This window comes from Aricia agestis, chromosome 21, assembly GCF_905147365.1.
Source record: "Aricia agestis chromosome 21, ilAriAges1.1, whole genome shotgun sequence".
Classification (NCBI taxonomy): Eukaryota; Metazoa; Arthropoda; class Insecta; order Lepidoptera; family Lycaenidae; genus Aricia; species Aricia agestis.
The window spans coordinates 10698165-10724310 of NC_056426.1; the positions used below are offsets into that span (position 1 = coordinate 10698165).

General features: G+C 38.8%; 1 protein-coding gene across 2 annotated transcripts in view; it reads right to left on the reverse strand.

The window, feature by feature from the left end:
- LOC121737761 (complexin) overlaps positions 1-26146 on the reverse strand; it is a 295632-nt gene that overhangs the window by 251749 nt on the left and 17737 nt on the right. The window contains exon 1 of one of the 2 annotated variants that reach the window (XM_042129451.1): positions 8327-8337. The exons of the other annotated variant lie outside the window; for it this stretch is intronic. The gene's annotated coding sequence lies outside the window, so the exon portion shown is untranslated. Of the gene's footprint in view, positions 1-8326; positions 8338-26146 lie in introns of those variants that run through there. 2 annotated transcript variants of the gene reach the window in all.

The following is a 26146-nucleotide window of genomic DNA, read 5'->3' on the forward strand; positions in this document are numbered from 1 at the left end:
CCGTAGCACATCTACGAGATACTGCTACGCCGTAGCACATCTACGAGATACTGCTACGCCGTAGCACATCTACGAGATACTGCTACGCCGTAGCATATCTACGAGATACTGCTACGCCGCGCCGTAGCACATCAACGTGATACTGCTACGCCGCGCCGTAGCACATCTACGAGATACTGCTACGCCGCGCCTTAGCACATCTACGAGATACTGCTACGTCACGCTGTAGCACATAAACGAGATACTGCTACGCCACGCCGTAGCACATCTACGAGATACTGCTACGCCGCGCCGTAGCACATCTACGAGATACTGCTACGCCGCGCCATAGCACATCTACGAGATACTGCTACGTCGCGCTGTAGCACATCTACGAGATACTGCTACGCCGCGCCGTAGCACATCTACGAGATACTGCTACGCCGCGCCGTAGCACATCTACGAGATACTGCTACGCCGCGCCATAGCACATCTACGAGATACTGCTACGTCGCGCTGTTGCACATCTACGAGATACTGCTACGCCGCGCCGTAGCACATCTACGAGATACTGCTACGCCGCGCCGTAGCACATCTACGAGATACTGCTACGCCGCGCCATAGCACATCTACGAGATACTGCTACGTCGCGCTGTAGCACATCTACGAGATACTGCTACGCCGCGCCATAGCACATCTACGAGATACTGCTACGTCGCGCTGTTGCACATCTACGAGATACTGCTACGCCGCGCCGTAGCACATCTACGAGATACTGCTACGCCGCGCCATAGCACATCTACGAGATACTGCTACGTCGCGCTGTAGCACATCTACGAGATACTGCTACGCCGCGCCGTAGCACATCTACGAGATACTGCTACGCTGCACCGTAGCACATTTACGAACTTACAATATTGTTGAATTTTTATATCTAAGAATCTAGACTAAGTTACGAATTATTATTGATGTCTTGTGATATTTAATACAAAAAAAAGATTGAAGGCCAGGCTAGCGGCGGTATTATCACCGAAAATTGTACGGTTTTAATACAGAATATTATGTTACACCGATATTCATTGATGTTATAGTGGATACTAGAGGTCGCCTAATGGTCGAAATTCGACCTTAGTTTCAATGATATTAAGATATTTTGTAAAAAAATATTCACTTTATCATACTTTTTTCAACTCTTGTCTCTGGGACTCAGCTGATCTCAGACTGGCCGTGTAAGCATTGTCTAAAGTATCTAAGATTCAATAAAAAAAAAACTATAATCCATTTTCAATTTGTCACCTTGTTGCCAACAGACTTCAACCATAAAATATAAAAGAGTTTAATTCGTATTGTTACGTGCTAGGGTTCGAGGATTTGGAGAGAAAGACCTGCTGACTCTCTTGAAGACTTTATTCACTAAGTCTAGGTCACACAAGCACACACTAGGTCCAAACACTAATCACTAGGTCCAATCACTAAGCACTATCACTGTCCTAGGTCGTAGCCAAGTCGCGGGTTTCACTGGTTCACTCACTATTGATCACTTACTTTCACTCCGAAGTCGCCTTGATGATAGCTCGAATCGAACTGAATTGCCGGGCCGTCTACCTGCGGCTTTTTATATGGCGAGACAAATTCCCGATTCACATAAGCAAGTAAACAATTGTGGGAAGTTTCTAGGAGGCTCGAGCATGTACCACCTAGCGCCATCTAGTTTCGAGTAGGGGATTTCTGTGTAGTGTGTCCCCTGATCAGTTTCGCTGGTTTGCCGCTAGATGGTTCTGTGTGTCCGTAACAGTATGTATAGGTATTGTATAGGCTTGTCACTCAAAAATCTGTCATTTTCCTTAGTGTGTGTGTTGTAGTGTGTGTAATGTTTTATTTGTTAAAAAAATGTATGATAAAAGCATAATTTCAAAATAATAATATGAGCTCGATGCACTCCTTCACCATATAAACTATAACTGTGCAAAATTTCATTCACCTACGTTTTCCCATTTTTCGTCAAAAGGGATACAAAGTTTTTGGCTCACGTATTAATATATAGATTATGGATACTATACTAAATAAAACCGGCCAAGTGCGTGTCGGCTCACAAAGAGTTCCGTACCGTTATAAAGCGAAAGTAGGGGAAAATTGTGTTTTTTGTATGGGAGCCCCCCTTAATTATTTATTTTATTTGAATTTTGTTATTAAATATTAAAGAACACATAATATGATTGAGGATCTTGTGAAAATTTCAAGTGTCTACATGCTGCCATTATGGATGACGAGCCAAAAAGGCCAAAAAAATCAAGTTTCTTGTATGGGGGCCTCCCGTAAATATTTTTTTTTTTTTGTTTTTAGTATGTGTTTATTATAGCGGCACCAGTAGCGGTAGCACGGCGACCAGCGAAAATGCGAAAGTATGGACAAACTATGGAAATAAACCTAAGGTGCCGTTCGGATCTTTTTTCGTTCCGAAAAATTCAATTAAAATGCCACTTTATGACACACTATAGTATATGTCATAATGTAGGATATTATTTGAATTTTTAGAACTATAGTCTGTCATAAAGTGGCTTTTTAATTGAATTATTCGGAACTAAAAAAGATCGGAACGGCACCTTAAGTTTATCTCCACAGTTTGTGACTATAGTCTGCCATAAAGTGGCATTTTAATTGAATTTTTCGGAACGAAAAAAGATCGGAACGGCACCTTAGGTTTATTTCCACAGTTTGTCCATACTTTCGCATTTTCGCTGGTCGCCGTGCTAGCACTACTGAAATACACAATCTGTGAAAATTTCAGAAGTCTACCTGTAGCGGTTCTTGAGATACTGCCTGGAGACAGACAGACAGACGGACAGACATCGATGTCTCAATAATAGAATCCTGTTTTTACCCTTTGAGTACGGAATCCTAAAAACGGAGTGTTAGGGTCGGTTGACATTGCAACATGATGCGGCAATGCGATGTATTTTTATGCGAACCATTTATAACTAAAATTTATTTGCTACACAGGAAGAAACACATTGGGTTACCAGACTTTTTTTTTATGAAATAAGGGACAAACGAGCAAACGGGTCACCTGATGGAAAGCAACTTCCATCGCCCATGGACACTCGCAGCATCAGGAGAGCTGCAGGTGCATTGGCGGCCTTTTAAGAGAAAATAGGGTAATAGGGGAGGGTAGGGATGGGAAGGGAAGGGAATAGGGAGGGTAGGAAAGGGAATAGGGTAGGGGATTGGGCCTCCGGTAAACTCACTCACTCGGCGAAACACAGCGCAAGCGCTGTTTCACGCCGATTTTCTGTGAGAACGTGGTATTTCTTGCCGCCCGACACGGCTACGTGTTTCAAACAAAAACGCGCCGCGCCTCGTGACGACGCAACATGAATCGACCTTAATACGGATGCCTGTAAACGGATATCTAGTTTCATAAAAGCAATCTACACGTGAACAAATTACCAACTCCACCCGGGACTTAGCTGGACTTACCGGGGCTTACCGGACTTACCGAGCTAAGTTGAAACTTGTAATTTTTCTATCAAACTCTAGCACGATAGTTGAAAAGTATTTTGCATACGACGCGATATCTTGTTTGAACAATTTATTTTAAACCCCCTGACAAAAACGACGGCTGTTATAAGTTTCACGTGTTGATTTGTCTGTCTGTCTGTCCGTGTGTACTGTATAGGTAGCTGGCGAGGTCTGTGGCATCGCAGCATCCAAACAGGCAGATGGATTTTGATCTGGAAATTTTGTTTCAAAGCTGGCATGATCGAGAGTGTTCTTGGCAATATTTCATCATCATCAGCCTGCTCGGTGCTGAAAAATTTGGTTTTATTTAACGAAGGATGTGAAAGTGACCTTCAGTTTTATAAGTTCATTCTGAGTCTCATAACAATAGTTTTGTTACGGTTTTTTTTTATGAAATAGGGTGGCAAACGAGCAAACGGGTCACCTGATGGAAAGCAACTTCCGTCGCCCATGGACACTCGCAGCATCAGAAGAGCTGCAGGTGCATTGCCGACCTTTTAAGAGGGAATAGGGTAATAGGGGAGGGTAGGGAAGGGAATAGGTTAGGGGATTGGGCCTCCGGTAAACTCACTCACTCAGCGAAACACAGCGCAAGCGCTGTTTCACACCGGTTTTCTGTGAGAACGTGGTATTTCTCCGGTCGAGCCGGCCCATTCCTGCCGAAGCATGGCTCTCCTACGTCACGTCACGTCACGGTTTGTGTTATCCTACCACCTAAAGTATTATCTCATTGTTTTGTTACACCCTGTATAACATTATGTACAAGATTGTATTTAAATTACATGAATATTATAATTATTATATAACTATGTTTGGCATATAATATTAACTTCCCAAACAATAACAGCTATCTGAGTTAACCACATCGTATAATTACTAACTCTGTTGTCAACCGTAACTCGAGTTTAATTAACGATAATTATTGTAACCGTTGTTAAAATAAACTTTTTGCTATTGCTTCTAAAATATATTTATTATGTGTTATTAAAAATAAACGACGTAGAATACATATTAATAAAAGATAACCATTGAAAGTCCATGTTTTTGTCTGCGCTAAGACATTTTTTAAAGCGCATCTTTTTTCATGTCATATGTGACTTTTTATTACGCCTTGCTTGTAAAGTGTGTCACGAAGTAACCATACAGGTCGAAACACAATACAGGGACGAAAACTAATATTATTATGTCTGTTCTTGACGGTTAGGGAACGGTTCCGGTGTGAATCGTCACACCGGAATGGTAGCACAGCGCAGCGTCGAGCATTTTCAGTGTCATATGATTTTAATTTTTATCTTCATTTATTGTAATACTATCGCTTGAGAAACTTGGAAACTCTTGCGTCTGCCCGCAGTCGCGGATGGCCGCCGGCGGCCGCGATTTCAATCAAGCAATACTATGTATTACAATAATGAAGATAAAGTTTAAAATCATATGACACTGAAAATGCTCGCCGCTGCGATGCCATTCCGGTGTGATTCGTCCCTTTAAGTGTATCTATACACATATTATCACCTAAAAGTCCTTTCAGCAGGTTAAGGGCCTGTTTCACCACTTCTTAATAAATGCCGGATAGGCTATCCACCACTTAACTTGACAGATGAAGTTTGGAGAATCTGTCAAAAAAGTTGTGGATAGCCTATCTGGCACTTTATCAGGAAGTGGTGAAACAGGCAATAAGTGTGAAGAGTTGAGTTGTGTTGAAGAGACGGCACCCTTCTTTTGGTGGACCTGAATGGATAAGTAGCACCCTTTTCTTCAGAAGTTTTTAATCATTCTGACACATAAACTGCATTTAAAACTATAGGAGGTTTGTGACAATAATGACACAATTTCTATCCAATTTACAAACCCTTCTATAACTAGTTACTAGGCTCGTAGAGAGAACAAAGAGTTAGGCGGGTGTAGGGTTAATATATTAAAGGAGTAAAGTAGGATATTATATTTGTTTGAAAGAGAAGGGTTCTTCATAAGTAATCAAACTCGTTATAAATGCAAGAGTGTGTATGTCGGTTTGACTGTTACATTGTCACTCCTAAACCGCCAAACCTATTTAAGAGAAGAGATGAGAGAGAGTCATTTCTGTTTAATGTATCGCTTTCATGTTTCCTTGTCCTGATTCTCAGCACACAGCAGAGAAAAGCTACTGGATTTCTTCTCATTCTCTCTCTTAAAGTCTCAATAAAGTGTATCCGGCTTTATCGAGACAAATGGGCACCCCGATCGTATGTAGGACGGAAAAAAACCAATTATAATCTATATGTCGAAGAGTTCTCGCTTTGTGAATTACTGCACAAACTACGACCCGTTCTATGTTCATTTACCTTTGAATTCCTAATGTCGATGTGGTTGTAATAAGAGTTACATGTTAAACCTACTTTGACACTTAACCGATATCTTTGTGATAAAAAGTAAATGACAGGTGTTGGAAATTGTTAATTTAAAAAACTTGCGGTGACAAAGTTTGTAAAAGGAACTCATTTCAAAAGCCTTTTAAAATGAGCCTGTTTATACGTGGGAGAGCCATGCTTCGGCACAAATGGGCCGGCTCGACCGGAGAAATACCACGTTCTCACAGAAAACCGGCGTGAAACACGTGTTTCGCCGAGTGAGTGAGTTTAACGGAGGCCCAATCCCCTACCCTACTCCCTTCCCTACCCTCCCCTATTCCCTCTTAAAAAGCCGGCAACGCACTTGCAGCTCTTCTGATGCTGCGAATGTCCATGGGCGACGGAAGTTGGTCGTTTGCTAAGGGGGCAAACGACCAAACGGTTTTCATTAAAAAAAATGAGTACAGGAATAATAATGCAATATATACAGTTTGCATAGTTTGAATCGCATATAACGACTTTGGTTATAGTCACAACATTGCCAGCAATATCAGATACAGCGAAATACTACCTAAAAATATAAACTGTTAATATTTATCTGCAATAACGACCAAATTGTTTGTTTGCTAATAAAAATCAGTATATTTAGGGCCTGTTTCACCACTTCCTGATAAGGCATTCCACCAATTAACTTGACAGATCAAGTATGCAGAATCTGTCAAAAAAGTTGTGAGCAGCCTATTAGGCACTTTATCAGAAAGTGGTGAAACAGGCCCTTAGAGTTGCGATAATATAAAATATTACAAAGTCGGATTTATCCCATTCAATGACTGCACTAAATGGCGTTAAGTCAAGACGTTAAACGTTACAGTCAACGACTTGACGAGATGTCTTTAGTCGTTCAATTAAATAGCCTTATTCAATGAACGCGCTAGTCATTTACTCATACATATTATAACATATTAATCCAGATGACTGCGACATATTATAGACCGCCAAAACCCTTATTTCTGATACCACAATACTAAACTTAAATTGAATTTCAAATTATTTGTCAACAATATATTGTTATTTACAAATTGGCACGTATCTACAGTGGCGTGAAGGATCATCGCGAGTGAATACCGGCTTAATTGGGTCGCAGTAGATGTATGAGATACTTAACCTATATCGCAACAACTACGGAACTACAAGGATGGTATTGTGAAGCCATACTAATATTATAAATGCGAAAGTGTGTCTGTCTGTCTGTGTGTTACGTCTTTACGCCCAAACTAGAAGAAAGAGATACTTCAAGTCCCGGAAAAGGATATACAGGGTGTACCAAAACTAAGTGATAATACTTAAGGGCGTGTATGTGTTCCTTGTAGAAAGTTCACTGTGAAAGTAGCAGCGCTGAAAGGGTATCTTTTTTCACTTTTTTTAAATTTAGAAACGTGTGAACCATTGAATATCTGGCTTTGAATGACATAAAACTGAAGAGAATTGAGTGACTGTCTAATACAGTCCATCAGTCCGTCAGTCACCATCAGTGAAAAATAATTCATGATTGACGGAATTGACTGTCGCATGAGCGTGTAATGGACGCCTTACAATATGGCAGCGTTAGTTCCGAATAAGCGACAAAACAATTCTATATACAATATTTTCTTGAACATAACAAAAGTCCTTGAATCCTATCACAGGTAAATGCCTGTTTCTCAAGCTTTCGACATTCTAAAACTACCGCCATTGTCACCGGCGTGACAGTTGACAGCTGACAGCGCTTGTCGATACGACGCTATCTCCTTCCGATCCCCCTCCCCCTTCTTTCCCCCTTTAGGTCTGAACAGGTATAGGACAGATCTGAATAGGTGAAATATATTTAGGCTCGACTGGTACGCGTTTAGATTTTGACGTAAGCTATAATGCTTCGTTTACTCTGTCCGCCTTTTTGTTACCAACATCACTTAACAGTTGAAATTAACACATATAATAGATTTTAAGAAAATACTTCCAGAATGTTAATATTAGCTACGGTGCCTACCACCGGTTCGGGAACTATCCCGGCGAGAAGAACCGGCGTAAGATACTCGCACGGGCCTACTTTTTTTACCAAAAAAAAGTGAGGTAAAAAAAATAATCTTTTAAAATAAAATTTACTCGGAATCGGCTCCAACGATTTTCATGAATTTTAGTATATAGAGGGTTTCGGGGGCGATAAATCGATCTAGCTAGGAATCATTTTTAGAAAATGTCATTTTATTCGTGTTTTATCGAATAGCTAGTATAATATTAAATAAAAAGTATCCAATATCCTTTCCCAGGACTCTAAGTATTTCTACACCAAACTTCAGCAAAATCGGTTAAGCGATTTGGGCGTGAAGAGGTAACAGACAGATTTTGCGTTTATAATATTAAGTATGGATAGCAATAAGGTTATACAAACTTTTAGCAACAAACAAACAAGTACATTTTCATAATATATTTCTTTAAACTCGTCCTACTTGTGTACCAAGTACCAGGCCAACAGGAGTTCGCAGGAGATGTAATAACGGTAATCATTATTGTCGGGCGTTAGCGTAAAGTAGCCGTACACAAGACAATTACTATTGGTTTATTATGTAGACATAAGCATAGAGAAGATACGGCATTAGTTATTTATAGCAGCAGTTCTCAAACTTTTTGGTGGCGGAACCTTTTTAGAAGTGTCATGAAAAAAAATATGTGTTTGTTTCAGGAAAAATCACAGATTGAATTGTGTCCATACTGGTGTCTGATGACATATTATTTTCTAAAAAGGGCTACTCAGGGCTCCGCTGTGCACACTTCGAGCGTAGCCACGCTCGCAAAGCAGCCGCTTTAGAGAAGAACACCCAATTTAACAGCCACATCCAAAGACATTTAATAAACACTTAACTTTAATTTAAGGAAAACTTTGACGAAAGAAGTGTGGAACTCATAATATCATCTCCAATATATTATAAAAGTTCAATTCATTCGCCATCAAAGCGACGTAATTCATATTTTATCGCGCAAGAACCGTATATTATTTTTCTGGGAAGAAAAATAGCTGTGCTTTTCCCCAGATCTCAAAGATTTTCCACAACAAATTTAATCAAAATCGATTCAGCAGTTTAAGCTAACGTCGTTGTATTGTAAATACTGTCTAAACATTTCTACTCTTCGTCCTTTACTTTTGGTTTAACTAAAGTTTTGTCGTTTGTGGGCACTTGTGAAAGTACATTGACATCACCGAGCGAATTGCGACCTAATTACCTGAGCAATAAGGTACAGAATTGCCGGAAGAGTCGTCGCTGTACATTGGCACATTCAAAGTAACGGTCGTTTTAATACTCATAACTTACAGGTGTAAAGAGATCTTTGTTTTAGGTTGAAAACCAAGTATTGTCGTAAAGCAAAAGGTACAGATTCCACAGATTCCTCAATTATTTATCTTTATACCTAATTTTTAGGGTTCCGTACCCAAAGGGTAAAAACGGGACTCTATATTTACTGAGACTTCGTTGTCTCTCCGTCTGTCTGTCTGTCTGTCTGTCTGTCTGTCTGTCAATAAAATAAATCTTTTAGGGGGAGCCATACAAAAACACGATTTTTCGCCTATTTTTCCTCTATAAAAGTACGGAACCCTTCGTGCGCGAGTCCGACTCGCACTTGACCGAAGGTCAGGAAAAGACTGATAGACAGACAGAAAGACACACTTTCGCATGTATATTAGTCTTTTTGAAATTGATTTCAGTTTAAATGTACTCTCAGACTAGAGTCATTTTATTTAGGCAATTTTACAAAATCTTAAATGTTACGTGTATTAACAAGAATTTTTACCAGGAAAAATTAATTCCACAAAATTTGAATCCATTTCAGCGTCGCAAGATGAAACTCTCCCATCGCGTCTTATTTAGAGTAATTTATGATCACAACATCGCAACAGATTCCCCGAACACGGGGACACGGGGTGACAGAAGACCCCTCAGGGGTACAAAATATGATAAGCATTTTAATTCGCCCGTGACATCTGTAGGAGTTTACAGCTGAGTTTTTGTAACCCTTGGTTAGAGGTGCAATTCTAGATTGTATGAAGAATATCCTTTAAGATGAATCTACCTTAATGGGATCTATGTGGGATATGGGGTGCCAGAGGACCCCTAAGATGGAGTGGTAGAGGTACAAATGTCATGCATTTTAATAGATTGCATGATATTATGTCAATAAACACCATGACAGTCTACTGATGCACATGTCAAGGGTACATATCAGGAGTATATTTTCCTTTAATTAGGATCTGGCAACAGGATAGTTAGGTCACTGGGATGCCTAAAGAGTAAGTAGAGGTACTCATCGCCTGGCGTATGAAAATACCCCCTGTCTGGGGTATCAGGTGACCCCTTTGGTGTACAAATGGCGGGCATTAGTCGGCGTCACGGTGTAATGTGATAATCACAGCTGCGGCTCCGGGATTTGGTTAAGGCCGAGTTCGTACTACGCGATTTTAAAATTGTGATGTATTTAAAGAAAATTACAGACGAAGGTATTTTTAATTTTGATTTATAAAAATTATGCATTGCTTAGAATGAATGAAACAAGCCAGTTGTTATGATGTATGATGTATGTTTGAATTTATACATGGGAACATAAAGCAACCAAACATTAAAAAATATCTTTACTTATGTTTCCAGTTGTACTAATTTTAAATGATACATTAAGGAACCACTTTTATTACGTTTGATTTGTAATAGCATTTACGTTGATGATTATTTTCTTTCTTCAAAAAAATACAAGTAAAAAAAATATATCAAAAAACTCCTTCAAATTTAAAAACAACAACCATTAAACTGAGTGCGTCCTTGAATCTGTACGGCGCTCGAGGAAAACGTCGGCCATAATCCGACCGGTGAAAAATGTCCTCAAGGAGGGGTAATAATTGGTCGATGTTATACGACTAATGAAGTGGCTACAGTTAGGGGCAGGGGTTTGATGTTCGGCGTTAGGCGATCATGTTACAATTACTTTGACAAATGTTAACCGGAAAATACATACAATCATTTTAAAGACAAATTCTGAAAAATTTTAATAGGTAAGTACCCTTTTTTATAAAATAAGGGGGAAACGAGCAACCAACCAACAAAAGCACCTGATGGAAAGAAAGTACCATCGCCCATGGACACTCGCAACATCAGAAGAGCTGCAGGTGCGTTGCCAGTCTTTTAAGAGGGAATATGAAGGTTTGCAGGTCGTACAGGTCCGGAAATACTGCTGGCGACAGTTCGTTCCAGAGTTTTACAGTGCACGGTATAGAATTTTTAGGGATATTCTTCTACTCGTAGTGAAACAATAATTGTGTTGTGAAACAATTTTGTAAAACTCTTTTTGAAAGTTATCCAAAACTCTTTGACCGAATGGAACATAATTTGGCAAAGATAAATTAGTGTACACAAGATTACTTGCTTATTAAATGTATTTGCAATCTACATACATATTACCATGAAATTTTCTACTTGTTCAGGCGGAGCCGCAAGCAAAACCTAGCGATTTAAGAACAAAACAACGTGATGATTAAATAGAGCGAAATAACAACATGTACAGAATATTTACTCGACTTTGTAAAATAAAGGATGTAACTAGATGGTATAAATAAACATTATTTACAGCGGTGCAGCTTGCGAGAGCAGTTTTAAATAAATTTGCAATTTAAAGCCTTAAACTTTGGAAAGTCTCTAACTATATTCAGACCTCATATTAAATTATGTAGTTTTATTACTCGATACTAACATTACAAGTGGAAAATATATTTAAAAAATAAAGAGGGCGCTTAAGAGGATACACCAGGGGCGAGAGAAATTGAAAATAGGTATTTGAAAATGTATTGCTGTCTCACCAATCTCAAGTCTCCCACCGCAGAGCGCGATAGAGACAACACGACAAAAGTTGTAATAAAAGAACAGAAAATCTTCGATACGTTGTCCGCTGATTCCGTCTCCAAAACTTAACCGATTTAAGTACTTTTTTCATTAAGGAATCAATGCCTAGGAATCAATTTTCTCGATGGTACATTCAAAATGTCATTAAAATCGGTTGAGCCGTTTTGTAGGAGTGCGCACACAATTAACACTGTGTCACAAGAAATTTATGTAAAATATTAGACTAGAAGTTGATATTAACATATTATTGTTTAATAGACGACCTCTGTGGCTCAGTGGTGAGCGCGTTGGTAGCTCAAGCCGGGGGTCACGGGTTCGAATCCCGCCGACGGAACAAAAAGTTTTCGAAGTTCCTGGGTCATGGATGTGTATTATAAATATGTGTATCATATAATAAAAATCTTAAATGTATGTATAGTATAAAAGTATTAAATATATTTCCGTTGTCGGGTACCCGTAACACAAGTCCTTCAGGTACTTACCACGGGGCCAGACTGACGTGGTGTGAAGCGTCTATAGATATTATATTATTATAGATATTATTATTATTGTATCCTATGGGCTATGTTTATGCCTTTCATATTTGGAGCAGGGACATAACTTTTTTAAAATAGCTAAAATAATAACAGATGAAAGTTGTTTAAGAGTGATATACGAGAATTTTCTACTTCAAACCCTGAAGAGAGATCCCATAATACGCAGGTGGTGACTGGTGTACAAGTAATATTGATTCCTTAGTAACCACAAATGAGTTTTCAATTGATTACACTCAAAAGCGACTGTTGAAGTGAAGTCTGCCGTGAGCGCGGTTCTTCAGCTATTCAGACAGGAACTCTGTTACAGCGGTGTATAAACTCGATTGGCTTTGAGCCGTAAAGGCCCCTTTTCACGTTGGCCAAGAGGGATAACCATGATTGTTACGTGTGGATCAAGTGATTAGCCTGAATTGTCCTAATCAAACCTGACAACGAAGTTGTGGGAATTCGGGAATCAAACCCACGACCCAGTCAATAGACCAACTCTAACCCACTGGACCACGGAGGTTTCGCACTTTAATGACAAGTAACAAATAGATTCGTCGGTCAGCAATGGAATTCATTGTGAAGTTTTGGGTCGATACTTGAACGATAGCATTTTAATAGTCATTCTGCCTTAGTTTTATCTGTGTTCACGTGGTCGGAGATGGTGATAATGATGATGATGATGTAATGATGATGAAGATGGAAACAATGATGATGAATCTCAATTCGAACAGCGAATCGTCAAAAATTTCATCATTTACATAGCAAGCGAAGAATCCACTCGCAGAACAATTTTTAATTAAATTCACAATGAACATAACTCCCCCACCTGTATGCTCCCCTGGTAGTTTGTAGCTTAGAGCGCTTTATTTGAATTGTTCCTTAATTAAATTGTAACATCTTCTTTATATAGTTGTTTTCCGTATTCGTGTACTTCAAAGGATCTTTTGAAAGTTGGTTAAATTTTTTATGTTTGTGAGTTTATTTTAATTATGTACCTGAATATGTGTTAATATTTTAAATTCTTTAACATGATCGTATACAAAAGTTTTAAAACTGAAACATAAGAAATACAATTCTAGAAAGAAGACAGAAATAATGAAAGTTCAAACATATGAGCGCAGTGCGATACCTTTCTTTTGAAGTTAAAGCAAACAGCGTTGGATATGAAATCATTTCTCTAAGCAAAAAGAAAAAATCTCAAAGCTACGTGGATGAAATTTTCAGTTCAAATTCAATGATTTTTCTAATAAAAAGCATAGACGAATCAGATACGTCGAATGAAAAGTGTGGCAAAAATATAGGGCCACTTCGGTTGTGGGAAGTCATTTTACCCAACTGCGCAAGAATGAAGCTTATGTTTTTATCGACGTGTTGAGTTTATCGACGTTTGTATATTTGTACAATTATTTGGCACGCTTTGCAAAGAAAAAAAAAACTCCTACATTTTGAAAGTCGGTTAAAATTCGGTGTTCCGTAAAAAAAACAGCAGGGCAATCGCGCTAAATTTTTTCAACTGAGGGGTAAATTGACAAAAATCGATGGAAAAATATAACATAAGCTATAATCAAATTATAATATGAGCTTATGTTTTACTTCAAAGCTGTAAAATAACACTACGGACTATTTGAGTTTGTTAAAAAGTGAATTGAATTTAGACATTAGGTACTTCTTTACGTAAATGTTTTCCGCGCCACAAAAACTTTTGTCACAAGTCACAACTCACAAGTCACTATTCAACACTTAAATATGGCATTTGTAAAATATAGTAAAACAATATTATGAATTCACCTACGTAAATTAAAAACTCCAAGTAACATTCATTATTTCATAACTACCTACGTACCAAAACATTAAACAACTTCACTCATGTCATATTCATCCATATGTAAATAAACAATTTGTCAATTGACCAATTGTTGCATCGGAATAAATTTGTTCATATTTAAGCCAATCAAAATTAAATCAGAAGGGCGCTGATTGGTCCGCTGCAATGTCTGTCTAAAGGTCAAACGTTGTGCTTCGTTCGAGTTCCATCTAAGGTTGAGTTACGGTTGGAACGTTAGCACGATACTGAAATTTGTTCAGACGCAGCGGAACCAAACCGTAACTGAACCACAGCCAAAGCAAATGTGAACCTGAATTGAAACGTTTAAAAATAACGCGATTGCCCTGCAGGAGTTTTTGTTTCAAAAGTAATTATTCTTAAAAAATTTTGAAACTCTTAAGGTTCCATGAAAATCTATGAAAGAGAGGTGTTGACACGCAGGTCTGCTAGAAAGATATTATATAGAAAGAGTTAAGAGAGAGGATATTACTTCCTCCACTACGCCGCGCCGGCAGCCTACCCTCTCTCCCGCTTACAAATTTTAAATCAAGCCTGTATTTTTAGTTTTTACTAATGTTTTAAACATGAGAGTATTGTATTTATGTTTCAAAACTTTTTTAACCCCCCCCCACAAAAGAGAGTATTGTTATAAGTTTGACGTGTCTGTCTGTATGTTTTAACACCTCTGTGGTTTAGTGGTACAGAGCGCGGCTCTTGACTCGGAGGTCGTGGGTGCGATTCCCGCGTTGGAAACATGTTATTTCCAAGTTTGGTTAGGATAATGCAGGCTGATCACCTGATTGTCTGACAAGTAAGATGATCCATGCGTCGGATGGGCATGTGAAAACTCGGTCCTGCGCCTGATCTCTCGCCGGTCGTGTCGGTCTTCCGTCCCACTGGGTTATGAGAGTAAAGGAATAGAGAGTGCTCTTGTGTACTGCGCATACACTTGGGCACTATAAAATTACTTCTGCGTAGCTGGCCTGGATTCAATGAAACCGGCCACCGTCACTGAAACCGGTGTGGGAGCTATTATTTTATTATATATGTATATATTTTATTATCTTGAGAAACTCTCAAGGCCTATAGGTTTAACTGAAAATCACGGTAGGAGAAGTATTGACCTGTGCCGGCCCTGAGCTGACGGGGACAAGGTCGCACCACTTATTGATTGTGGACTATGTCACTAAACTACTTGTACGGAATTCGGGCTAGCACGAGACTTGTAGCTGCGTACTCGTAGCCTTAAGGGGGCGACTAACCCTAAAGTGTCGATTTTATAATTCATTTTTATACTTGAAAATAAGCCCCGAATTGTTTCATTTTCTAAAATTAGATACTACATTATATTTCCGAGAATTCTATCTGAGCAAAAACACGATATGTTAAAATTTTCTCGATATTTTTCATTTATTGCCATAACCGTGCATTGAACTAAGTTAATATTTTAACACATTGTATAAAATTCTATCATTGGGAGATCGACCTAGCGGATTTTTAAAATGTTGTATATTTATCGAGTTATTGAGAAAAAACTAATTTGGCGATGATTCCGCGTCATCCTTTTTCACCTGGCATATGAAAGACGGACGTGAATGTGAAGAGAGAAGGACGATGTTTGATTTTTGGGGTTAGTCGCCCTCTTAAGGGCGCGTATTAGATCAAATCGCTTTACATGATCGTCTGTAATATCAATATTAATGAAAAACTAAATGTTAAATTAAGATGCAGCAAATTTCAGGACTAACACTAGTGACTATGTTACTCAAAAACACGATAGCATACTATTTTCTCGATGGAAAAAAATTGCGAAGTTGCTTCTAAATCTCCTATAAATAATTAACACTTTAAACTGCTAGTATTCGAGTAATACATTAAAATAAAGCTTGAAATTTTTTAATATTTAATTACATTATAGGTAAGGCAGGGATTATGTTACATATTTTTTATAACTTAATAGATATCCTTTAAAAAATAAATACCTATAACTACCCGCTTCCTTGGCGATGAATCCGCGTCGTCCTTTTTTACCTGGCATATGGAAGACGGGTGTGAGTGTGAAGAGAGAAGGACGATGTTTGAATTTTTTGGGTTGGGTGCTCCCTTAACAAAGTTTAAATATTGACTAGACGACTAGATGACCCGGTGAACTCTGTATCACTTTCCTCCTAATGTTAACTCTAAACTTCCAAGAATATTTCAACACTAAAATCAGACAAATTGGTTCAGCCGTTCTGAAGTATTAGCGAGAGTAACAAAATTTAAAATTCATTTTTATTTTGGTATTTGGTATATGGATTTTAAATTTTATCCCTAAAAATGAAATTACTGCGTAAAGGGATTCCCACAAACGAAGCGGACATCTAGTTTTTCGTACGTATGTTTCTAATTTTCACCTCTACGTGTATAGTGCAAGAGCCTGTTGACCGGCTTACGGCATTTAGGTCGAGAGCCCGCTGACAAGATTTATACACTACTACTGAGATAAACTGCAAAAGTTAAGGCTCCCATACACGAGGAGATCGATCCGCAGGGTGATTGTGCGTCTTGCGACAGGTAAGGAAACATTTTGGGTGCAAAATTTTTGTCAGCAGCACATTATGCATAATATCCGCGACTGTCAAACGACTTTTGTTTTTTCGAAGTTTCGATACCGTGCTCATGTTTTGTGCATCGGCCAGATTTTTGCATTCCATCGGAACGATCGGCCTGCCCGTGTATGAGGGCTCTAAAGGCCCTTGAGCCTTAGAACATAACTCACCGGCCCTAAACGTTTGAAACCCTTTTATCTCGAAAAGTATTTGGGGAGAGCTAGAAGAATTAGTTTTAGTAACTTTCTTTTTTTCCAAGAGAATTGGAGGCAAAAATAAAATGTTCATAGAGTTCTGTGTAAAAGATGATGTCCGCAAGTTGGGTCACGTAGTATACGAATATTGCACGGAAACCCTACATTTTGCGATTATAAATCCTATGATTTTCCTCAGGGATCCAAATATCTACACAGAATTTGAATATAGTTCTGGAATTTGCCGCACCGAAACTATTGTTTAACATTTCCCGGGACCCAAAGTATCTACATACCAATCTAAATTGTTTCACCAGCTTTAACCTGAATAGGTAACTGATACTGTCACAATTATTATAATACTACCAATGTTATTAGATTGTTTAATTGTGTTAATGTTTTTAGATTGTAAAACAATTAATACCTAGGTACAAAATATAAACTACATCCAAGTACACTGCAACAACAGTTCTTGCGGGTTTCAATAACTGTTGATGTTCAATTGTTTTACTGTAGTTCGACATGACGTCATAGTTCGCAATATCCATTCTAAGAGCCAGTCCACACGGCGGGTTGCGTCGTCGCAACGCAAACATTTTGACGCATAGCCGGCCACACGGGCAGAGTAGACAGTATGATAGAGTATGCCGACATAGAACTGATGTTGAAATTTTTAAATTTGACGTATTATGACGAAAATCGTCGCTAGGCTTGTTAACTTGTCACCTACGAATTTAAAACTATGACATATTCGCTGGAGGTGTTCCTCTTTGGTCGTATTGTTGTTTATGTTTGGCACATGCGATTAAAATTGACAGAATCTAATTTTGAAATCTTTATTTTAAAAATTTAAAAATAAATTATATCAGCTAGCGCGAGGCACATTCCGTTCATAATCCTAGTGAAACCCGACGAATTTGACAGATATTGAAACCTGTCCGTCTCTTTGCAGTCGAACTACTGGTCGTTATGTCTATTGTGACACGGGCGCTGCGCTATCGCAGCGTGTACGAGTACGAAGCAGTCTTGACGTCAACACCCCCTCCCGCTTCATCTCGGGGTTGCTGTCCGTATGTGTGCGTTGCAACGACGCAGCGCACCTTTGTTATTTGTATGTACGTGGGAGAGCCATGCTTCGGCACGAATGGGCCGGCTCGACCGGAGAAATACCACGTTCTCACGGAAAACCGGCGTGAAACAGCGCTTACGCTGTGTTTCGTCGAGTGAGTGAGTTTACCGGAGGCCCAATCCCCTACCCTATTCCCTTCCCTACCCTCCCCTATTACCCTTATTCCCTCTTAAAAGGCCGGCAACACACCTGCAGCTCTTCTGATGCTGCGAGTATCTATGGGCGACGGAAGTTGCTTTCCATCAGGTGACCCGTTTGCTCGTTTGCCCCCTTGTTTCATAAAAAAAAAAGTAAAACAACGCAACGCTGACGCAACGGACTGGCTCTTAGTGTGTCAGTCCTATCTTTCCGTTTATCTCAAAATTTCCGTCTGACTAAAATCATTGTTATGATCAAAATGAGTTAACTACTATTTCAAGTCGGTAGAGTTAATAGGGTTAATAATTGGTCAAGGTATTTGGGACTCCTCTAGTGATTCGAATGTCAAACTTTCCATCAGGCGATCCGTTCAGTTCGTAATAAACATGTCGGAATATTCATGAGCCACATCAGTCTAATCCCCGGGCTCGATGGGGGTTTGTGTAAAAAAGGATTACCGCTAAAACGTCATTAATGCGTGAGACAATACTGTTGTGTGAATTATATTATATCCATAGTCCATACTCCATACTAATATTACTAGCTAAAAGCCAAGCTTTGTGAGGGCATGCGTCGTCACACCTTGACTGAGTGATGATAACACATCTACACATAAACAAAAATTACTATGTTAAAGCACAAATCAAAAGGCGTGATAGTTTTTCCGTAAAGTGTACTTTCCACAAAATGTAAAGGTTGTGGGATATTTTACCCGAGCAAACGGGTCACCTGATGGAAAGCAATTACCGTCGCCCGTGGACATTCGCAACATCAGAAGAGCTGCAGGTGGGTTGCCGGCCTTTTAAGAGGGAATACGCTCTTCTTAAAGGTCTACAGGTCGTATAGGTCCGTTCCTTCCAGAGTTTTACAGTGCGCGGCAGAAAGTGACGTGAGAAACGCACCGTGGAAGACTGCCACTCATCAAGGTGATGAGGATGGTATATTTTTCGCGTGGGACGATGGCGAAAAGTTGTAGGTGGTATGATTCCGTACAATTCCTCAGAGCACTCCCCGTGATACAACCGATAGAGGATGCAGAGTGAAGCTACATCTCGGCGTAATTCCAAGGGGTGCAAGCTGCTTGAAACACTATGGCAGCCCCTGCCCAGAGATGAGAACAACATTCCATATGGGGCCGAACTTACCCCTTGTAGAGTGGTAGGGATATACTAGGGCTCGCTTCGCTCGCCCTGATAAATGTAGAAGTGTGTCTGTCTGTCTGTTTCCTCTTAATGCCCAAACCGCAGAATCGATTTTACTACCGAGCCTTTGAGTCCGGGAAAGGACAAAGGATAATTTTCATCCCCGAAAAATGTACGATTCTCGTGCAATAAACGAATTTTGGCGCAACGGAGTTCTTATTTTTTTTTAGTATCTACTTGTTGTTACAGCGCAAACTAAAGCACATAATTAATGAAAATGCTATCCATCTAGATGTCGCGGTTCTTATACAGCCTGGTGACAGACATACAGCATCTCAGCATTTCGTTTTTACGCTTTAGATACGGAACTCCAAAAACAGCTTACAATAAACACAGCTAAGTACATAACAAAATAACACCAAACACAAGAGCCAAGCTAGTTCCACTAACGACGTAAGGAGAGGGAAATCTTACCTCTTTACATAAAGTACAAAGACCCTTTGTGCTGTTATCGGGCCCTCCCAAAGGGCCGGCCCATAATACTGGGCTATTTTTAACCAAATTCCAAAAATGAAGATAGTGGTGATACTGCGATGAATATTATATAATATAAAAGTTATTATATAACGAAATATTGTGCCGAAATTTTATTATTTTCTTGAAACAGTTCAGGCTATTTTTGAATTCTCACTGAGAGACTTAATTTAATTTTAATTATGACTTAAGTTTAATTTAATATAGAAATTTGAGCCTATGTCAGAATACTGACAAAATTAAGGATAAGCTATGAATAATTAAAACTAAAGATAAGTAATTATTTAATCTTACTGTGTTCGGCCGTTAGTAATACATATTTTTACAGTAGAAGAAAAGTAATCGTGTGATACGTAGAATGTTTTCCAAATAATATTTTTCATGGGATGTCCTTTCCCGAGATTCAGTATACAATAACATCCACATTTTAAATTTTGTAATCAAATACCTTTTAACAGGGTGCTGATGTAAGACGATATTTTATTTTAAATTAATTCTGTGGAAACAATATAATTTTATGTTTCACCAAGTAACTGATACTACCTGTTAGAATTAAATTAATTTTGAACAGAACAATTTAAATGGGAAATTCGAAACATAAGGACTCTTTATTTCTGGTTCATAATAATAACAATATTATGATTTTTTTGTGCCTGAGTGTATGCACAGTGCACACAGCACAAGAGCTCTCTCTTTCTTTACTTTCATAACCCAGGTCCCAGTGGGACGGACGACACGTAGTGTTATATTTATTAAGCTGACACTATAACTGGTGTGAGATCAGGCACAGGACTTTTACATGCCCATCCGACGCATGGATCATCTTGTTAGACATAGCAGGTGATCGGCCTGCATTGTCCTAACCAAACTTGGAAAATTCCCAACGCGGGAATCGACCCCACGATCTATAAGTGAATAACAACTCTCTAAACCACTAAACCACATTGCATATTATATGACATTTAAACTACAGTAAAAGTGAGTAAAAGTGAATTTTTTTCAAGCTGTTTCAGTCTACGCACTGTATAATATTTTCAGACCGCAGAATATTTTAAGAACCACCTTACAGACGCAGAGAAAATGACATTTTCCTCAAAAATGATTCCCTGAATTGGTCAGAGTAATCTTACGGCACGAATGAGTCGGCCTTAGTAATATTATAATAACGATGTTGAGGAAAATATATAATATTATAATAATAATATCTATATTACTTATTAAGTTACTACCGATTTCGATTGGTTATTTACTTACCCCCTTACTAATAAACGTTGTACAAGCTTTGAATAGTTATACAGTGTTTTGTTCCTGTCACATAAGTTACATTTTTAATTGGATTGAAGAAGACACTGTATGTTTAAAGTGAAGGGATTAAAGTTTTTTTCCGTGGGAGAGCCATGCTTTGGCACGAATGGGCCGGCTCGACCGGAGAAATACCACGGGCTCACAGAAAACCGGCGTGAAAGAGCGCTTGCGCTGTGTTTCGCCGAGTGAGTGAGTTTACCGGAGGCCCAATCCACTACTCTTTTCCCTTCCCTACCATCTCCTATTCCTTCTCAACCCTCTCCTATTCCCTTCCCTACCCTCCCCTATTACCCTATTCCCTCTTAAAAGGCCGGCAACGCACCTGCAGCTCTTCTGATGCTGCGAGTGTCCATGGGCGACGGAAGTTGCTTTCCATCAGGTGACCCGTTTGCTCGTCTGCCTCCTTATTTCATAAAAAAAAAGTTTGAAATGATACTAAAAATTATTTTCAGTACTATCTTAATTCAGTGTCTAATAATAAATATTTATCCTAGAATGTACGGTTTGTGCGATAAATATCGGCGCTATGAAGGCTCTGGTAACAAATAGGCAATTCAAATGCTTGTTTCCCAAAAATTATAACCTAATTATTATGAAACTCCTGAATTCCGATACCAGGCGAATATGAGCTTGTAGGAGATATCGTAAATCAAAAACGCTCTAGGGACGATGCGATGTATATTCTCGACCTTAACACTATTATAATAAGGTTCACCGGTACTAGGGTATCAGATAGCTGACCTCAATTATATATTAGCATGGGGGGCCTTGGCTTGGTTCGTATAATATATTTCCTTAATTTCTAAGGAATTTAATGTTATTACTATATCAAATTCGCCAAAAGTAATCGTAAATTTTCCGGGATTTTCCTTTGTCCATTTGTACATTTTCCGGGGTAAAACTACCCGATATAATTTTTCAGGTTTTTAATAATATATCTCTATACCTACTTATCAAAATCGGTAAACCGGCTTAGGCGTGAACAGACACATTTTCGAATTTCAAATTATGATTAATGCAATGAATTTAGTATATCAGTGCTTTTAAAACTTCTAATATTTTTCAATCATTTTTCATAATTTTTCTTCTCATAAGCCTGCTACGAAGTATAAGGGAACTTTGGAAGAGGACGAACGAAAACGAAAAGTTTTCGCGATTAATTTTTCAAATTGAAATATATTATATGAAAACGCAAACAGAGTGAATTGCAAACAGAGTGAACATTTTGCGATTTAAAAAAATTAATCATAATATTATGATTCATAATATGATTCTCCAAAGCGACCATTTTAGCCCCGCTGGAAACGAATGTGTTGAATAAAAATATATTTAACTGCAGATTATTATGTACTACTATCTATATCTTAACTATCTCTTAAGTCCAGGGTTTTTAATCAATGCGTTCTACCGGTAATGACATACGGAGCTGAAACGTGGACACTCACTGGAGGACTAGTTCACAAGTTTAAAGTTGCTCAGCGTGCTATGGAAAGAGCTATGTTGGGAGTATCTCTGGTAGACAAAATTCCTAATATAGTCATTCGCCAGAGAACTAAAGTCACCGACATCGCTCATAGAATTAGTACGCTGAAGGGGAAGTTGGCTGGTGATGTCTGCAGACGGGAAGACGGTAGATGGAGCAGACAAGTGTTAGAGTGGAGACCACGCTTAGGCAAACGTAGTGTAGGACGTCCCGCAGCACGGTGGACCGCCGATTTGAAGAAAGTGGCTGGCAGCGGATGGATGAGGGCTGCCCAAGATCGGGATGGTTGGTGCTCATTGGGGGAGGCCTAAGTACAGGAGTGGACGGCAATAGGCTGATGATGATGATTATGTAAACATTTTGGTTCTTTCGAGCACTTTGAGCACATTACCTGTAATCGTGGTCGGTGTAACAGCCGTCATTTGTGTGTGTCCGCTTTCGGCAAACGATGCCACTTAGTGAACACTTCTGTCAGATTGTTCACTAAGTAATTCTAATTTTTCACGACCTAAGCCCTTTTTCTGGGGTGTTTACACGAGTAGCAAAAAATGTGTGTGTGACATTGGGAGTGGAGTAATGATTGTCATACATTTCTTTAAAGCTACTGTTTAGCCCATCTTGATAGTACAACGCTAGAAAAACCAGCATTAGACATTATACACGTGCAATTAAAAGGAAAAAAAAACACTTTTAATCTACGAAATATATTGTTATCAAGCTTAATATTAATTATTTTTTTACTTATAACCCCAACTTAAATGGTAAGTAATTTTGACGTATCTGTATGTAATACTCACAGCTCTCAAACGGATTCTGAATTATATTATTATGTTTAAAAGATGACGTGCTCAAAAGTTTTAAGCAGTGAGCTATCAATTATCGTAAAACATCATCAATCATCATTATAAGCTCATTTACAGCTTGTTAATTTGAAGGTTAGTAATTAGTATGGTTTTCATTGGTGCAAAACATTTTAACATTTTGACACAAACATTTAACGTGAAGTGTACAAAATTGTTACAAAATTGTCTTCAAGAACATTTACCTAACTTGAACTGGGGGGTGAGCAAAAATCTTTTCGTTTTCGCTTCGTTATATATTTTTCGTTAATATGACGTTGACGTTCGACTCGTCTTATGTCAATTCCATACATTTTAATCGGCGATTCTATAACGAAGCGAATACGAAAAATTTCGGCTAAATGGCCTGGACATCTACTGATAGATGGCGAAAACTTCCAGCTGAGATGAAATCAAGTTACAGCCATGAAGTGTGACGGAGAGTCACCACTGTGACGTATGACGGAGAGTCTCCGATGTGACGTGTGACGCAAAGACACCAGTGTGACGCCCACACAATCAGTGTGACGGACGATGTCTGGACATCGAAACAGACACTAGAGGTATTTAAGACAAAAGTTTGGATTTTTCCTCATAATCTTCAAAAACGTAGAAAAAATAAAACGTAGAATTTACCGTTTCATATTCAGCAACAGTGCTACGTGTTTGTAATTTAATAAGGCTATAATGTAACCAATTTAAATGACAAGTACTAACCACACCATTTTTTTGGCACGCCGACCACCATTATTATTATTTTTTATGAAATAAGAGGGCAAACGAGCAAACGGGTCACCTGATGGAAAGCGACTTCCGTCGCCAATGGACACTCGCAGCATCAGAAGAGCTGCAGGTGCGTTGCCTGCCTTTTAAGAGGGAATAGGGTAATAAGGGACGGTAGGGAAGCGAAGGGAATAGGGGAGGGTAGGGAAGGGAATAGGGTAGGGGATCGGGCCTCCGGTAAACTCACTCACTCGGCGAAAGACAGCGCAAGCGCTGTTTCACGCCGGTCTTCTGTGAGAACGTGGTATTTCTCCGGTCGAGCCGGCCCATTCGTGCCGAAGCATGGCTCTCCCACGTATAAATTATTATTGGTAGAGTTTTGATTTTTGTTTACATTTACTTTAAAATGTATTAGAACAGTAATCTAGTTGGGTATGAAACCTCGAATGTGGCCTCCAAGACAAATATGACATCTAAAAGCTTGTGTGCTGGCAGTTGGCACAATATAACTTTTTCAAACATGCAACCTCCACACCACACGAGGTTAAAAATAAACCTTTAAACGGGCTTTGTTTTAAACGCGCATTATTATAATGAGACGAGCACACGGGGGTAAACAGCACCCCACCCGGGGGTAAAATTCACCCCCGGGGGTGAGCAGTACCCCGGGGGAGGGGGTTATGTACGTCATATTATGATAATTGTTAGTGCGGAATATGACAATGCGAGTTTCAAGTGAAATTGTTTTGTGAGATGTTACTGTAATTGGGATAACTTTTGTCTTTATTAAAACTTTTGTTTGTACTCTGTTTCGAATTATTTTTTACCCCCGAGGAAAAACGGGGTATTATAAGTTTGATGTGTGTGTGTGTGTGTGTGTGTGTGTATCGGTGGCATCCAAACGGGTTAGCAAAAGTCAGCCCACTTATTATAGTTGTTATCTTTTTCATGAAAGGTTGAAAGCAAACTCCAGTATTTTAATAATAATCAATATTTTACATTGTGATTCCTGGCACTTTTTTTAGTTTGGTAACGTTTTTTTTCTTTCTTCAATTTCATACTTACGACCTAAATGATCAATCAGTCCTACATAAATCCATACTTCTGTACTAATATTATAAATGCGAAAGTATGTCTGTCTGTTATCTCTTCAGGCCTAAACCACTAAACGGATTTTGCTGTTTGGTATGGAGATACTTTGAGTAGGGGGAAGGGCATAGGATCCTTTTATTCCTAAAAACTGTACGGTTCCCGCGCGATAAACGAATACTAGACGAAACTTCTTTGTGGGAGTAATTTAGTTATATTATATTATATCTCAGTTAGACGAGAAGTAGATAACTCGAACCTCGAAAGATAATTTATACAATGGCAGCTCCACCTGCAACGGAACATTAAAATATTCAGGTATTCAGCGCTCGGCGTGATTTGATTTACTGTTGCTGGATGACGGGGGAGGATTATACGATCAGGTGAAATGTAGCCTATCGTTCGCTCATGTAGATTAACCGGTGATCATCTATATATATAAAAATCAATTGCTGTTCGTTAGTCTCGCTAAAACTCGAGAACGGCTGAACGGATTTATCTTATCTTGGTCTTGAATTATTCGTGGAGGTCTAGGGAAGGTTTAAAAGGTGAGAAAAATTCGAATAATTGCCGGGAAAATCCTCAAAACAGCATTTTTCTATTTCCCATACAAACGTTTTCTAAATAAAATGGAGAGTCAATTTGTAATTTATTACCGCTGCATAAAGTTCAAATTCGCGTGCGCGTTGGAGGGCCTAATATCGCGTTCTGAAACTCAACAAAAGTGAAAGTGAATCGCGAACGCGACAAAATTGCATAGTCTCAAAATACATAGTACATAAATAAACACAATTTTAGCTAACTTCAGTTGTTACTCTGTCCGATTATTTTTTTATTTTAGCTAACTTAAGTTGTTACTCTGTCCGATTATTTTTTTAATAAGACTA